The following is a 17,574-nucleotide window of genomic DNA, read 5'->3' as shown; positions in this document are numbered from 1 at the left end:
ACTTCTAAGCACACCATATGCCTACAAACCCAATACACATAGCAAAACTGGCAATCATTTCTCATTGGCCATTACATTCACTTTAAAATACTGCTTAATTCTCTCCATGCCTGATATCCATTTATCTGTTGTGCAATCAAATGTTTCTATCTTTTCAATAGTGCCAGCCATTTCTGCTCTTTTTTATAATTATTATCACCTAGTACTCACTGTTTATGAACCCATGAATTCTTACATTTTCTGCCTTTTTTTTACTCAATCATCATTCCTTTTGCCAGGTAAACATTCTGCTCCAAAGAGAAAAAAGTGCTGTGGTTTAAAAAAAAATCTCAACCATTTCTCACTGAGATTTTTTTTGTAACTCGAGCGTCTTGGTGCACTTCAACAGGTGGGTAGTTGTCTCACGTTAGTTTTAAAAATACCTCATCGCCACTGTTATGTTTTGTAACTTTAAAACATTAAACAAATTGAAAGGGAAACAAGAGAGCCTAGAGATGCGAGTGAAGGAGTCTGTTTGTTCTTTACTTCAGTGAGACGTGCACATTTCACACGGCGCCATGATGACGTATGCCATTTATGTACTTTTACAGATAACCTGCAATACATTATGTAAACAACAAAGAATGCTTAATTAAATAACATATATGCAATATTACTCAAATATTACTGAGATACTAAATACACAACACCCTCACTCTTTCTCCACCATTATTTCCCGTTTTCCCCGTCTTCTCTCCCCTGTCCTCCCTATCATTTCCCTCTTTCCCCATCTCTCCTCTCCTTATCATTCTCATAATTTTCCTCTCTTTCTGTAACCCTTTCCAATCACCCCCATCATTTTTCTCTCTCCCCTGTTCCTTCTCTGTCATCCCCATTAGTTACCTCACTCTCCCGTCATCCCTCTATCAACCACATCATTTTCCTGTCACCTCCTTGTCCCTTCCCTCTATCACCGCCATCATTTTCCTTTCTCCCCCATCTCCCATCTATATATCACCTCATCATTTCCCTCTCCCCCATCTCCCAACTATATATCACCCCTATTTCCTACCTATATATCACCCACCATCATTTCCCGTTGACAGGATGATGGGAGAGATTGATGAGGGTAGGGCAATGGATGCTGTCTATATGGATTTTTGTAAGGCTTTTGACAAAGTCCTTCATGGGAGGCACCTGGAAGATTAAGGTGCATAGGTTCATGGCAAATTGGCTGTGTGGATTCAGAATTAACTTGCACATAGAAGACCGAGGGTAGTGGTTGAAGGGACTTATTTGAGCTGAAGGTCCGTAATTAGTGTTGTTCTACAGGGATCTGTGCTGGGACCTCTGTTGTTTGTGATGTATATATATGACCTGGATGAAAATGTAGATGGGTGGGTTAGTAAGTTTGCAAATGATATCAAGATGTGTGGAATTATGGATAATGTAGAAGACTGGCAAAAATAGAGCTTGTTATAGATCAGTTGCAGAAGTGGGCCTGTGATTTGCAGATTGGAGATCATTTGAATGAACCAGCACTTTGCAGTCTCCAAGAGACTGGACTCGTGGCGAGGAGGCTGCGGGGGTCGTGAGCCAATGTTCGACTCCACTTTACTGATTAAAGCTTCCATTGTTCACTGATTAAAGCGACGAGGGAGATGGAAACATCGAGGCAAACATGGAAGGTGAGCGCTGGCTGCCTGCCTTTTGATCACTGGTGGGATGGCTCTGCTGCTGGAGAGGGGAGACTCTGTGTCCTGCTGTTGTGCCCGGAGGGTGTAAACAAGGTTTTCTGTGTTTTGGATATGGGCATGGGTTTGGACTATGGACTTTTTTTTCAGGCCTATAGTTTTTTATATTCTGTGCTTCTTGCATGATCTTTCTTGTGGGAACATGGGAATCGATGTTCCTGCTATGTACTTGTTCATTTTTTTGTGTGGGGGAGGGGAGATTTGGGGGCTGATGATCGTGTTGCTGTTCTCTTCTTAATTTTGTGGCTATCTGGAGAAGTAGAATTTCAAAGTTGTGGACTCTGATAACAAATAAACCTTTGAACTTTTGAACCATTGACATGGCAGATGAAGTTTAACCCAGATAAATGTGAGGAGTTGGACCTTGGTAGAACAAATGCAAGACGACAAAACACAGATAAGTGGAGAGACCTTGGTGTCCAAGTTGATTGCTCCTTGAAAGTGGCCACACAGATCCATAAGGTGGTTACGAAGGCTTATGAAACGTTTGCTTTTATTAGTCGAGGCATTGAGTTCAAAAGCCAAGAAGTTATTTTGCAACTTAGGCCACATCTGGAGTATTATGTACAGTTCTAGTTACCCCAGTGTAGGAAGGATGTTTAGGGTTTGAAGAGGGTGCAGATGAGGTTTAACAGGTTCAGAGGGCATGTGCTATCACGAGAAGTTGGATAAACTTAGATCGTTTTCTCTGGAACCATGGTGGCTGAGCGGAGATCTAATAGAGGTTTATAAGATTATGAGGGGCATAGATAGAGTAGACAGGGTGTATCTGTTTCCCAGGGTTGAAATGTCTAATACTAGAGGGCATGCATTGGAGGTTTTAATGTCAGAGAAATGTATACAATGTACATCCTGAAATGCTTTTTCTTCACAAACATCCATGAAAACGGAGAAGTACCCCAAAGAATGAATGACAGTTAAACGTAACAACCGCAAAGTTCATCCCAGCTCCCCTCCCTCACGTGCGTAAGTGGCAGCGAGCAACAATCCCCCTCCCCCCACTGGCAAAACAAATCAAGCATTGGTATCACCACCGAGCACTCAAGTGTGAGCAAAGCAATAGCAAAGACACAGACTTGCAGTTACCCCAAAGACTTTGTGTTTCACCTGGCATTCAACATACCACAGATTCTCTCTCTCCCTAATAACAGAGAAGGAGGTCTCTTCATTTTCCCAGTGAGCAGGGAGACATAACAAACAACTCGCTGGTTTATGATGTTAAAAGTCTATTCCTTGCTTTTTCCAAGCTCTGTTGCCAAATGTTGCAAAGATCCCGGGTCTTTGGGCACACAGCAGTAGATTTTCCAGTTCCCCTGACGACACACGGGTCTCCTGCCACCTCGATCCACCCATCTTCAGAGCCCCGAGACCTTAGGCTTTCAAATCTGGGCCAAACTCTCAGGCCGAACCCTTGGCGTGTCGAACATCGGCCAGTCCTGAAACCCTGATAATGGGTCCCATTTTCCCAAAGAACCGAAGTCAGCTTGCAACTCCCGGTCAGGGTCTTCAAAAGAACCCTAAAAGGGGAAAATAAAGATAATAAAGGTGGAAATAGAGCTGCTTCTGAAGATGCAAGCAAAGGAGTCCTGTTTAGCGCCATCTTAGGTGAGAGGGGATAGGTTCATAAGGGATGTGAGGAGTATGTTTTTTACCCAGAGAGAGGTGGATACGAGGCACGCTGATAGAGTCAAATACATTGGAGGCTTCTAAGAGACAATTAGGTAGGCACATAAATGTGAGGAAAATGGAGGGATACGTACACTTTGTAGTAAGAAGGGATTAGTGTTTGGGTGTTTTTGAATTGCTTTTTAGATAGTTTGGCACAAGATTGTTGGGCTGAAAAGCCTGCTCCTGTGCAGTACAGTTCTATGTTCTGTATTCTGTGTCTGAAGGGGAAAGACAGCCTAGGACAGGTTCAGAAACATGGTGAGACTGATGGGAGGAAGTAAGTTTATTTCAATGCAATGAGTATTCTAGGTAAGGCAGATGAACAGTGCATGGATCAGTGCACAGACCCGAGATGGTGTGGGTATTACAGAGACATGCTTGTCAGGGAGGTGGGATTGATGGCTCAACGTTCCAGATATCATTGTTTCAGACGTGATGAAGAACGAGGTAAAAGTGGTGGACTATTTCTCACTAGGGAAGCTGTCACAGCTTCACTCAGAGAGGATACACTGGAGGGCTTATCGGTTGAGTCAATACGGAGAGAGCTCAAGATGCAAAAGGTGCATTCACTCTGATGGAATAATACTATACATCTCCCTACAGGTATTTGGAGACAGGGAAATAGATATGTAGGTAGATTGTGGAAAGGCTTAAAAGCATCAGGGTTGTTATAGTGGGTGATCTTCACTTCCCCAATATTGAGCCTGGCCAGGTGACTGACTTTTTAGTGGGAGGCAGTGATTACAAACTTCTAAGTTTTAAAATTGTTATGAATATGGATAAATCTGGACTTAAGGGATGTATTGTATAGGGTAGTACAAATGACAACATTATTAGGCAGGAGCTTGGGAGAGTAAATTAAGAGGAGATATTGTTGAGCAAATCCACACTAGACATCTGGGAAGCATTTAAAAACCCACTGACGATGCTCAGGACAGGCTTGTTCAGTACAGACTATCCACATATTGTTTCAAGACTTCCTCTTGAATGCATCTAACTAATTTGTCTCATCTAAGTTTCTTACAATAAGCAATATTGGGGAAATGAAAATCAACCACTGTAACAACCTTGTTTTAAAACTATCCATATTGACTCGGCAGATGAACCCACCAGTGTATCCTTTGTGATTGAAGCTGTGACATTCTCCCTGGTGAGTAGTACAACTACTCCACCTCAGTTTTACCTCAGTTTTCATCATGTCTGAAATGTTGATATCTGGAATGTTGAGCTATCAATCCATCTCCCTGACAACCATGTCTCTGTAATGCCCACAACATCATGGGTCTGTAACACACATCAAAGTTGCTGGTGAACGCAGCAGGCCAGGCAGCATCTCTAGGAAGAGGTGCAGTCGACGTTTCGGGCCGAGACCCTTTGTTAGGACTAACTGAAGGAAGAGCTAGTAAGAGATTTGAAAGTGGGAGGGGGAGGGGGAGACTCAAAATGATAGGAGAAGACAGGAGGGGGAGGGATGGAGCCCAGAGCTGGACATGGGTCTGTGCAATGATCCATGTACTAAGTTCATCTGCCTTATCTGAAATACTCCTTGCATTGAAATAAACTTACTTCCTCCTATCAGTCCCACCATGTTCCTGAACCTTTCTTGAGCTGTCTTTTCTCTTAGACATACTTGTCTTGTATTTTACCTTCTGTATTCTGGCCACCTTCTGACTTGCTGCACTGATTCCCAACCCCCCTCCCACTCTAGTTTAAACCTTCCTGAGGTGAATCTGCCTGGGGTCTCTTCCAGTCTTGTATAGGTCCCACTTGGTCTGGAAGGGACCAATTATCCATAAGCCTGTAGCCCTCCCTCCTACACCAGCTCCTTGACCACATATTGAACAGTAATATCTGTATGTGATAGTGGACAACCTATGGAGGGGATGATTTGCATTGTGTCGGAGGCAGGTCCAGCCCGTATTTCAAGGAGAGAGAATTAGGCCCCTTTTTCATGCTGTCCCTGCCCCTCACAAGCCACCATGACATCACAAAGAGAATTATCTTTGGATGTCTCCCTCTCTGTGACTTCACAGAGCTCCTAACCCTGGCAGCAGTTGGTGAGGTGACGTAGGGACAGATGTTCTGGGGTGAGCCCAGAGAGTGAGCATTGTCGCATATCCTGTCTCTGTCTGTCCCTAAAGTCCAGCCAACTTCAGATGTCACTTCAGCTAATGGGAACTCAACTTGTCTCTGCTTGGACCAACACCTGACAGACTGAAGGTGAGAGGGTCAAAGAGAGAGGTGGGGTTCCTCAGGATAAACAATGGGTGAGGCTCATACTGTGAGAGGGAACACATAGTATTTCTCTTTGGACGTGGACAGTCCAGTTTTGTGGACTAGTCCCCCTCAGGCATCAGGCACATCACCCTCTCCCTGTCAGACAAAATACTATTGTTGCTTGTCAAAGGCCTTGGAAAAATCTGTGTAGAAAGGTGCATGGCCCCACCCTCATCAATTACCTTTGTCACCCCCCCTCCAAAAAAAAATCAAGTTTACAAGACATATGCATTATATGCAATAAGTCTATGTATTCCTGCTCTAAGCATCTTTTCCAATAATTTCCTAACCATGATGAGAGGCTCACCAACTCATATGGATATCACATCTGTGTAAAAGATTATAATTTTTTTGATTTTACATAAGTTGTTGGTGAGGTCACACTTGACGTACTGTGTATAGTCGAAGTTAGAAAGAGTTCATTCAAAGAAGGTTTATGAGGTTTTGTGGAATGTGGACAGGGTGAATGAGTGGGTGAACAGCAGGCAGGTTAATGTAATTTATATTTGTCGCAAGTTTCATGGGATTTTTACCCTGGATATATCTACTTATGTCAGTAAACTTGAACTTTAGTAGCCACAAATATAGTGAGTGTATTGCAAACAATCTTAGAAGGTTCTTGTTTGGATGTTGCCGTAATGGAATAACGGAGTATCCTGCTGGGCCAGTTCAAGAGCTGTCAAACGATTGTTGTGTCTGGAGTCCATAAGACCATAAGATATAGGAACAGAAGTAGGCCATTCAGCCCATCGAATCTGCTCCACGATTCAATCATGGGCTGATCCAATCCTTCCAGTCATCACCACTCCCTGCCTTCTCCCCATACCCTTTGATGCCCTGGCTAACCAAGAACCTATCCATCTCTGCCTTAAATACACACAATGACTTGGCCTCCACGGCCGCTTGTGGCAACAAATTCCACAGATTTACCACCCTCTGACTAAAATAATTTCTCCGCATCTCTGTTTTAGATCAATGTCCTTCAATCCTGAAGTCGTGCCCTCTTGTCCTGGACTCCCCTACCATGGGAAATAACTTTGCCATATCTAATCTGTTCAGGCCTTTTAACATTCGGAATATTTCTATGATAACCCCCCTCATTCTCCTGAACTCCAGGGAATACAGCCCAAGAGCTGCCAGATGTTCCTTATATGGTAACCCTTTCATTCCTGGAATCATTCTTGTCCAATGTCACTATATCCTTTCTAAAATAAGGAGCCCAGAACTGCACACAATACTCTGTGTGGTCTCATGGCTGCCCTATAGAGCCTCAAATTACATCCCTACTCTTATATTCTATACCTCTGGAAATGAATGCCAACATTACATTTGCCTTCTTCACCACCGACTCCATGTGGAGATTAACCTTTAAGGTATCCTGCACAAGGACTCCCAAGTCCCTTTGCATCTCTGCGTTTTGAATTCCCTCCCCATCTAAATAATAGTCTGTCCATTTATTTCTTCCACCAAAGTGCATGACCATACACTTTCCAACATTGTATTTCATTTACCACTTCTTTGCCCATTCCCCCTAAACTATCTAAGTCTTTCTGTAGGCTCTCAGTTTCTTCAACACGACCTGCTCCTCCACCTATCTTTGCAAATTTAGCCACAAATCCATTAATCCTGTAGTCCAACTCATTGACCTACATCGTGAAAAAACAGCGGTCCCAACACCGACCCCCATGGAGCTCCACTGGGAACTGGCAGCCAGTCAAAATAGGATCCCTTTATTCTTTGTTTTCTGCCGATCAGCCAATGCTCCACCCATGCCAGTAACTTTCCTGCAATTCCATGGGCTCTTATCTTGCTAAGCAGCCTCATGTGCAGCACCTTGTCAAAGGCCTTCTGAAAATCCAAGTACACCACATCTACTGCATCTCCTTTGTCCACCCTGCTTGTAATTTCCTCAAAAAATTGCAGTAGGTTAGTCAGGCAGGATTTTCCTTTCAGGAAACCATGCTGGCTTTTGCCTATCTTGTCATAAGCCTCCAGGTTCTCTGTAATCTCATCCCTAATAATGGATTCCAACAACTTCCCAACCACTGATGTCAGGCTGTGGATGCCAAGTAATTCGGTATATTCAAAGCAGAGATTTATAAGTTCCTGATTAGTAAGGGCATCAAATGTTACAGGGAGAAGGCAGGAGAATCAGATTGAGAGGGATAATAAGCCTGCCATGATAAAATGACAGAGCAGACTCAATGGGCTGGATAGCCTAATCCTATGTCTTATCATCTTATAGAAACATAGAATCATAGAAAATAGGTGCAGAAGTAGGCCATTCGGCCCTTCGAGCTTCCAACTCAGAACCCTGTACCAGCCTTCCCTCCATACCCCCTGATCCCCCTAGCCACAAGGGCCATATCTAACTCCCTCTTAAATATAGCCAGTGAACTGGCCTCAACTGTTTCCTGTGGCAGAGAATTCCACAGATTCACCACTCCCTGTGTGAAGAAGTTTTTCCTAATCTCGGTCCTAAAAGGCTTCCCCTTTATCCTCAAACTGTGACCCCTCGTTCTGGACTTCCCCAACATCGGGAACAATCTTCCTGCATCTAGCCTGTCCAATCCCTTTAGGATTTTATACATTTCAATCAGATCCCCCCTCAATCTTCTAAATTCCAACGAGTATAAGCCTAGTTCATCCAGTCTTTCATCATATGAAAGTCCTGCCATCTCAGGAATCAATCTGGTGAACCTTCTTTGTACTCCCTCTATGGCAAGGATGTCTTTCCTCAGATTAGGGGACCAAAACTGCACACAATACTCCAGGTGTGGTCTCACCAAGGCCTTGTACAACTGCAGTAGTACCTCCCTGCTCCTGTACTCGAATCCTCTTGCTATAAATGCCAGCATACCATTCGCCTTTTTCACCGCCTGCTGTACCTGCATGCCCACTTTCAATGACTGGTGTATAATGACACCCAGGTCTCGTTGCACCTCCCCTTTTCCTAATCGGCCACCATTCAGATAATAATCTGTTTTCCTGTTTTTGCCACCAAAGTGGATAACTTCACATTTATCCACAGTACATTGCATCTGCCATGAATTTGCCCACTCACCTAACCTATCCAAGTCACCCTGCATCCTCTTAGCATCCTCCTCACAGCTAACACTCCCGCCCAGCTTCGTGTCATCCGCAAACTTGGAGATGCTGCATTTAATTCCCTCATCCAAGTCATTAATATATATTGTAAACAACTGCGGTCCCAGCACTGAGCCTTGTGGTACCCCAGTAGTCACTGCCTGCCACTCTGAAAAGGTCCCGTTTATTCCCACTCTTTGCTTCCTGTCTGCCATCCAATTCTCTATCCACATCGATACTTTACCCCCAATACCGTGTGCTTTAAGTTTGCACACTAATCTCCTGTGTGGGACCTTGTCAAAAGCCTTTTGAAAATCCAAATATACCACATCCACTGGTTCTCCCCTATCCACTCTACTAGTTACATCCTCAAAAAATTCTATGACATTCGTCAGACATGGTTTTCCTTTCACAAATCCATGCTGACTTTGTCCGATGATTTCACCGCTTTCCAAATTGCTGTTATCACATCTTTGATAACTGACTCCAGCAGCTTCCCCACCACCGATGTTAGGCTAATCGGTCTATAATTTCCTGGTTTCTCTCTCCCTCCTTTTTTAAAAAGTGGGGCTACATTAGCCACCCTCCAATCCTCAGGAACTACTCCAGAATCTAAAGAGTTTTGAAAAATTATCACTAATGCATCCACTATTTCTTGGGCTACTTCCTTAAGCACTCTGGGATGCAGACCATCTGGCCCTAGGGATTTATCTGCCTTTAATCCCTTCAATTTACCGAACACCACTTCCCTACTAACATGTATTTCCCTCAGTTCCTCCATCTCACTGGACCCTCTGTCCCTTACTATTTCTGGAAGATTATCTATATCCTCCTTTGTGAAGACAGAACCAAAGTAATTATTCAATTGGTCTGCCATGTCCTTGCTCCCCATAATCAATTCATCTGTTTCTGTCTGTAGGGGACCTACATTTGACTTAACCAATCTTTTTCTTTTCACATATCTATAAAAGCTTTAACAGTCAGTTTTTATGTTCCCTGCCTGTTTTCTCTCATGATCTTTTTTCCCCTTCCTAATTAAGCCCTTTGTCCTCCTCTGCTGAACTCTGAATTTCTCCCAGTCCTCAGGTGAGCCACTTTTTCTGGCTAAATTGTATGCTTCTTCTTTGGAATTGATACTATCCCTAATTTCCCTTGTCACTACCTTCCTTGATTTATTCTTTTGCCAAACTGGGATGAACAATTGTTGTAGTTCATCCATGTGATCTTTAAATGCTTGCCATTGCATATCCACCATCAACCCTTTAAGTGTCATTTGCCAGTCTATCTTAGCTAATTCACGACTCATACCTTCAAAGTTACCCTTCTTTAACTTTAGAACCTTTGTTTCTGAATTAACTATGTCACTCTCCATCTTAATGAAGAATTTCACCATATTATGGTCACTCTTACCCAAGGGGCCTCTCACGACACGATTGCTAATTAACCCTTCCTCATTGCTCAATACCCAGTCTAGAATAGCCTGCTCTCTAGTTGGTTCCTCGACATGTTGGTTCAAAAAACCATCCCACATACATTCCAAGAAATCCTCTTCCTCAGCACCCTTACCAATTTGGTTCACCCAATCTACATGTAGATTGAAGTCACCCATTATAACTGCTGTTCCTTTAATGCACACATTTCTAATTTCCTGTTTAATACCATCCCCAACCTCACTACTACTGTTAGGTGGCCTGTACACAACTCTCACCAGCGTTTTCTGTCCCTCAGTGTTATGCAGCTCTACCCATATCGATTCCACATCTTCCCGGCTTATGTCCTTCCTTTCTATTGCGTTAATCTCCTCTCTAACCAGCAACGCCACCCCACCTCCTTTTCTTTCATGTCTATCCCTCCTGAATATTGAATATCCCTGAATGTTGAGCTCCCATCCTTGGTCACCCTGGAGCCGTGTCTCTGTGATCCCAACTATATCATATTCATTAATAACAATCTGCACTTTTAATTCATCCACCTTGTTACGAATGCTCCTTGCATTGACACACAAAGCCTTCAGTCGCGCTTTTACAACTCTCTTAGCCCTTATACAATTATGTTGAAAAGTGGCCCTTTTTGATGCTTGCCCTGGATTTGTTGGCCTGCCACTTTTACTTTTCACCTTACTACTTTTTGCTTCTACCCTCATTTTACACCCCTCTGTCTCTGTGCACTGGTTCCCATCCCCCTGTTGTGAACTAACCTCCTCTCTCCTAGCCTCTTTTATTTGATTCCCACCCCCCAACCATTCTAGTTTAAAGTCACCTCAGTAGCCCTTGCTAATCTCCCTGCCAGGATATTGGTCCCCCTAGGATTCAAGTGTAACCCGTCCTTTTTGTACAGGTCACGGCTGCGCCAAAAGAGGTCCCAATGATCCAAAAACTTGAATCCCTGCCCCCTGCTCCAATCCTTCAGCCACGCATTTATCCTCCACCTCATCGCATTCCTACTCTCACTGTCACGTGGCACAGGCAGTAATCCTGAGATTACTACCTTTGCAGTCCTTTTTCTCAACTCCCTTCCTAGCTCCCTATATTCTCCTTTCAGGATCTCTTCCCTTTTCCTACCTATGTCATTGGTACCTTAATGTACCACGACCTCTGGCTCCTTACCCTCCCACTTCAGGATATCTTTGAAACAATCAGAAATATCCCGGACCCTGGCACCAGGGAGGCAAACTACCATCCGGGTCTCTGGACTGCATCCACAGAATTGCCTATCTGACCCCCTTACTATCGAGTCCCCTTTTACAACTGCCCTCCTCTTCCTTTCCCTAGCCTTTTGAGCTACAGGGCCGGACTCTGTGCTGGAGGCACGGCCACTGTCGCTTCCCCCAGGTAAGCTGTCCCCCCCCAACAATACTCAAACAGGAGTACCTATTGTCAAGGGGCACAGTCACCAGGGTACTCTCTATTACCTGACTCTTCCCCTTCCCCCTCCTAACCGTGACCCACTGGTCTGCCTCCCGTGGCCCCGGTGTGACCACCTGCCTGTAACTCCTCTCTATCAACTCCTCCCTCTCCCTGACCAGACAAAGGTCATCGAGCTGCAGCTCCAGTTCCCTAACGCGGTACCTTAGGAGCGGCATCTCGGCGCACCTGGCGCAGATGTGGATGTCCGGGAGGCTTGGAGACTCCAGGGCCTCCCACATCCGGCACCGAGAACAACAAACTGCCCTTACACTCATACTGCCCCTCTCCTCAAATAACAACAAAAAATGAATACCGAACCTTTCTCACCTCGCCCGTTTCTGCCTAAGCCCGTTGAGCCGAAGCCCTTAAGCCTTCACTCCGCTCCCGGTTCATTCTGCAGCCCGCAAACTACGCTGCTCGCTGTATAAGGCTCTGTTCCTTTTAAATATTCCGCGCTTCACTGCCCGACGTCACACGCCTGCGCAGTCCTGCCTCTCTGAACGCCGATGGAAAAAAACCCGAAAAATTCAAAAATGTCTTCCTCCGCACTCCCGCTCCTTCTTCGAATCTACACCACAATCCACTGTATCTCCTTTGTTCACCCTGCTTGTAATTTCCTCAAAAAATTCTAGTAGGTTGGGTCAGTCAGGATTTTCCTTTCAGGAAACCATGCTGGCTTTGGCCTATCTTGTCATGAGCCGACAGGTTCTCTGTAATCTCATCCCTAATAATGGATTCCAACAACTTCCCAACCACTGATGTCAGGCTAACAGATCTATTCTTTCCTTTCTGCTGCCTCCCACCCTTCTTAAGTAGTGGAGTAAAATTTGCAATTTTCCAGTCATCCGGTACAATGCCTGAATCTATGGATTCTTGAAACATCATTGTTAATGCCTCTGCGATCTCTCCAGCTATTTCCTTCAGAACCCGAGGGTGCATTCCATCAGGTCCAGGAGATTTTTCCACCCTCATACCATTAAGCTTCCGGAGCACTTTCTCAGTCATAATTTTCACTGCACAAACTTCACTCTCCTGACACTCTTGAATATCAAGAGTCACATATGATCTGAACTGGGTGAAGACAGGAGATCTCCTCTCCTGAGGGACATGACAATAGTTCTTACCACAATTCGCTTGTTTCCTGGTCTCTGCTACCATGGTGATTCATGGTTGTTTTCCAAATATTGGAATTAGAACTGAACTTAAATTTCAACAGCAGTGATGTCACATGGCATCAAAATGGAAACCATGACGATGATGAGATGTGTCAGGTGTGAGATGATGAGAACCAGCAGACAAGGAAGGATCAAACTTGGTTCAAGCTCAGCAAAGAATTGTCAAGTAGACATGTTCTTGGTTCTTGGTTCTTGATCCTCCAAAATATTCCGCATGGAATTCAAACTGGAGTGAGGCAGAGATGACAGTAGTCAGGAGCTGGGGCTCACTGCTTCATGGGACCCATACACAAACAAAAGCACTACTTCCATCGAGCGAGGCCAAAGACAGGCAACCGGATTTGTCACAAATACCTATGAGAGAGAAGCAAGTGTTACTCAACTTTAAAATTCATTAAAGTAGAACTCCCTCCAAGGTAGACATGAAGCACACTGCCTGACCTGTTTTTACAAAATGTTAAATGGTCAGCTCAACATAGACTACCAATCCCACATCAAACCCAAACCTATTAGGAGCAAACGAGGGCACTCAGCTCAATTTGAAATACTGACTACCAAGTCAGATGTGTACAGCAATTCATTTTCCCCCCGCACAATTAAAGCATGGAATAATCTTTATCCTACCACAGTCACACAACCAAACCCAATTATATTTAAGGCAGCTTTTTTTCTTCAAATATCTCCTTCTTAAGCCCACCCTCTGTCACCTCTAGTTTAAATTTCATGCGGAATATTTTGGAGGATCAAGAACCAAGAACCAAGAACCCTGTGTCTGCAGAATTCAATGGGGAGACTGATCAGTCAGATTGTTTACAGAACTCACTTCTTCGATACATTGCAGAAGTGAAGCTGCGAGTGGTCATGTGAGTGGCCTGGGATCATGAGGCACAGAGAGAGTGGAGACAGAGTGAAACTAGAATAGAGAGGGAACAGGAGAAGAAGAGGGGAAAGCAACATGGGTATGAGAGAAGGAAACAGTAATGGAATGGCAGAGAGAAGGAAGTGAAAAAATGAGACAGTAAGTACAGAAACAACAGGAATTCTGCAGATGCTGGAAATTCAAGCAACACACATCAAAGTTGCTGGTGAACGCAGCAGGCCAGGCAGCATCTCCAGGAAGAGGTACAGTCGACGTTTCAGGCCGAGACCCTTCGTCAGGACTAACTGAAGGAATAGTAAGAGATTTGAAAGTGGGAGGGGGAGGGGGAGATCCAGATGATAGGAGAAGACAGGAGGGGGAGGGATGGAGCCAAGAGCTGGACAGGTGATTGGCAAAGGGGATATGAGAGGATCATGGGACAGGAAGCCCGGGGAGAAAGACAATGGGGGGGGGAACCCAGAGGATGGGCAAGGGGTATAGTCAGAGGGACAGAGGGAGAAAAAGGAGAGTGAGAGAAAGAATACGTGTATAAAAATAAATAATGGATGGGGTATGAGGGGGAGGTGGGGCATTAGTGGAAGTTAGAGAAGTCAATGTTCTTGCCATCAGGTTGGAGGCTACCCAGACAGAATATAAGGTGTTGTTCCTCCAACCTGAGTGTGGCTTCATCTTTACAGTAGAGGAGGTCATGGATAGACATGTCAGAATGGGAATGGGATGTGGAATTAAAATGTGTGGCCACTGGGAGATCCTACTTTCTCTGGTGGACAAAGCGTAGCTTTGTGGAAATGAGTGGAACAGGGTCATGGGAGAGAAGATATAACATTAACGTTAACAGCTCCTTACCTGAATGCACAAACCATTTTTACAGTTCAGGTGAATTCCTGGCATGGGGTCAGAGGAAATGGACATGATTTCATGTACACATGCACGTTACGGGGTGAGGCTGTAAGGAAGGCAACTGAATACCCCAGAGTGGTAGTTAGAAAAGAGAGGTGGCAGCAGTGGAGGGGAGGGCTAATATTACAGGGGTGTCATTGAGGCAGGAGTACAAGGGGATGGCGGCTCAGGAGGTCAAGTCCAGTCAGCAGGTAAGCTCCCTCTTACTGCATCAGATGCAGAGAGAAGCAGTCCTGTTGAGCTGGGAGTTACAGGATCACAAATCCAAAGGAATAGCTGTAGGGAAAGTGGGGAGAGATAGGATTTCATTTTTGGCAGTGGACTGCAATGTTTTCTGCTTGGATTTTGTTTGATTTAAATTTGCAAGGTTTGGGGCTGTGTTTTGGGAGAGGCAGTGGGTGGCAAATTGGCTGACTCGCAGGTGGCAAAGAGTGGGAATAAAGAGGGCCCCTTCTGGTTGGTTGTAGTGACTAGTGGTGTTCCGTGGGGTGGGTGACCATTTCTTTTCATGTCATATGCCAGTAATTTGGATGATGAAATTGATGGCTTTGCGGCCAGGTTTGCGGACAATATGAAGACAGGTGGAGGTGAGGGAGTGTTGAATAAGGAGGGAGTCTGCAGAAAGATTCAGATAGATTGAGAGAATGGATAAAGAAGTCGCAGATGGAATAAAGTGTATGGCCTTGCACTTTGTTGGAAGAAATAAAGGCACAGACTACCTTCTAAGTGGGGAGAGAATTCCAATATCTGAGGTGCAAGTCCTTGTGCAGGATTCCCTAAAGGTTAACTTAGCGGGTTGAGTCAGTAGTAAAGAAGGCAAATGCAATGTTAGCATTCATTTTAAAAAGACTGGAATATAAGAGCAAGGATGTAACGCTAAAGCTTTATAAGGAATTGGTCAAACCGCACTTGGAGTATTGGATGTAAAAGATGTGTTGGCATTGGAAAGGGACCAGAGGAGGCTCACAAGAATGATCTGGGATTGAAAGAGTTAATGTATGAGGAGCTTTAGATGGCTCTGGCCCTGTACTCACAAAAGCTTAGAAGGATAACAGGATATGAAGTGGATATTTCCTACACTGGGTACATCCTCAGAGTAGACAGTTGTCCATTGAGAATAGAGATGAATTAGAATTTCTTTAGACAGAGGGTAGTGAATGAGTGGAGGCCAAGTCACTCAATATATTTAAAACAGAGGTTCTTGATTAGGCAGGGTGCCAAAGGTTACAGAGAGAAGGGAGAAGATTGGTGTTGAGAGGGAGAGTAAATTACCCATGATGAACTGTCAGAGCAGATTCAATGTACCAAATGGTGTAATTCTGTTCCTATGTCGTAGAGTCTAATGGACAGTTTATAAGGTTTTGGTTATAGGTTTTCAGTGGTGGTTACTATAATACTGTCATGATCTGATGCTGTATTCACTGAATAAACCTGCTTTAGACAAGGAGATAAAAAGGGATCAGGCCCAGATTGAAACCCCCTCTACACTGTCCATCACACACTCCCCGATTTAGACACAGAGTGAAACCCCCTCTACACTATCCATCACACACTCCTCGATTTAGACACAGATTGAAACTCCCTCTACACTATCCATCACACACTCCCCAAGTTAGACACAGAGTGAAACCCCCTCTACACTATCCATCACACACTCCTCGATTTAGACACAGATTGAAACTCCCTCTACACTATCCATCACACACTCCCCGAATTAGACACAGAGTGAAACCCCCTCTACACTGTCCATCACACACTCCCAGGGTCAGACACAGATTGAAACCCCCACTACACGATCCATCACACACTCCCCGAGTTAGACACAGAGTGAGACTCCCTCTACACTGTCCATCACACACTCCCAGGGTCAGACACAGATTGAAACCCCCACTACACTATCCATCACACACTCCCTGATTTAGACACAGAGTGAAACCCCCTCTACACTGTCCATCACACACTCCCCGATTTAGACACAGATTGAAACTCAGAAGAAGCAGCAACATTATTTCAAGGACACGGGCATCTGTCTTTCAAGCACTTGAGAACAAACTGCTTGGGTTGTCTGTTGGTGATTACTCCACCAACACAAAACCCTTGGGAAATAAGTGCCAGAAAAAGCCATTCACCATGTTGTGACTCAATCCCTCTCTCCCCAGTGACTCAGCCTCCACTGTCTATGATTGTGACATGAGGACAATTTCAGTTTTGTGTTTAGTGAGCAGAACACATGAATGATAACTGTCTAGGGAAGTCAGAATTTCCTGGAGTGGCCTTAATATAAAACCCTGTATGAGTTGAGGTTTTAGTATATAATATTTCCTTTATGTTTCATTGATCCACAAATTTCAATTTCACCTTTTTTCATATAAATTCAGTGGTAGAGCAGATTATATTATATATAGATATATTAACTAAAAATCAAATGACTTTAATGACTCATTTTCTTTAAGGATTTGCTAGGTCATTAGCCATTTATGTCTGATTAGTTTACATAATCCAAACTTTTAAAGGAAAAGTTTCAGAAGATCCTTTTGCTGATGATGGTTGGTTATCCATCACATCCAACCATGAGAGAAGACCTGCTCGGGAGGTTTTTTAATTGGAAAATGACACTGAAACAATTCCACAATCTTCACCTTGGAAGTCTGGGTCCAGTGCTATGAATAACTGTCACAAACTGGGGTTTTCCTTGGTTGCATTGGGTGTCCATGGTGTCTCATGGGCCCTGTCATGCCTTTAGCTCTCCACGAAGCGTTGCAGAACCACCTTCCTGGGTGTTGGATCTCACTGTTGATTTCATCTGCCCAGTCCACCAGTACTGACTTCAGATTCTAGGACAGACCCTATTTCCCCATGTCCCTATTTCACCAGGGTATGAGGCCTGACAGCTATCCTCACTGGGTTTGGCATGCCTGTGAAACGGTGTACCAGAGGCTGGATGCTGT

At 44.4% G+C, this 17,574-nt stretch overlaps 1 long non-coding RNA gene across 1 annotated transcript; it reads right to left on the bottom strand.

Moving 5' to 3' along the window:
* Nucleotides 1-512: 512 nt before the first annotated feature.
* LOC134347625 (uncharacterized) lies at nucleotides 513-12,946 on the bottom strand. The gene is made up of 3 exons (XR_010018210.1): nucleotides 12,796-12,946; nucleotides 2,857-3,250; nucleotides 513-595 (listed from the first exon to the last, which is right to left on the bottom strand). It is a non-coding gene; the product is annotated as an uncharacterized LOC134347625 (long non-coding RNA).
* Between the last annotated feature and the right edge of the window lie 4,628 nt (nucleotides 12,947-17,574).

This window comes from Mobula hypostoma, chromosome 6 (genome assembly GCF_963921235.1).
Source record: "Mobula hypostoma chromosome 6, sMobHyp1.1, whole genome shotgun sequence".
NCBI lineage: Eukaryota > Metazoa > Chordata > Chondrichthyes > Myliobatiformes > Myliobatidae > Mobula > Mobula hypostoma.
This window is presented reverse-complemented; position numbering and strand designations above follow the sequence as displayed.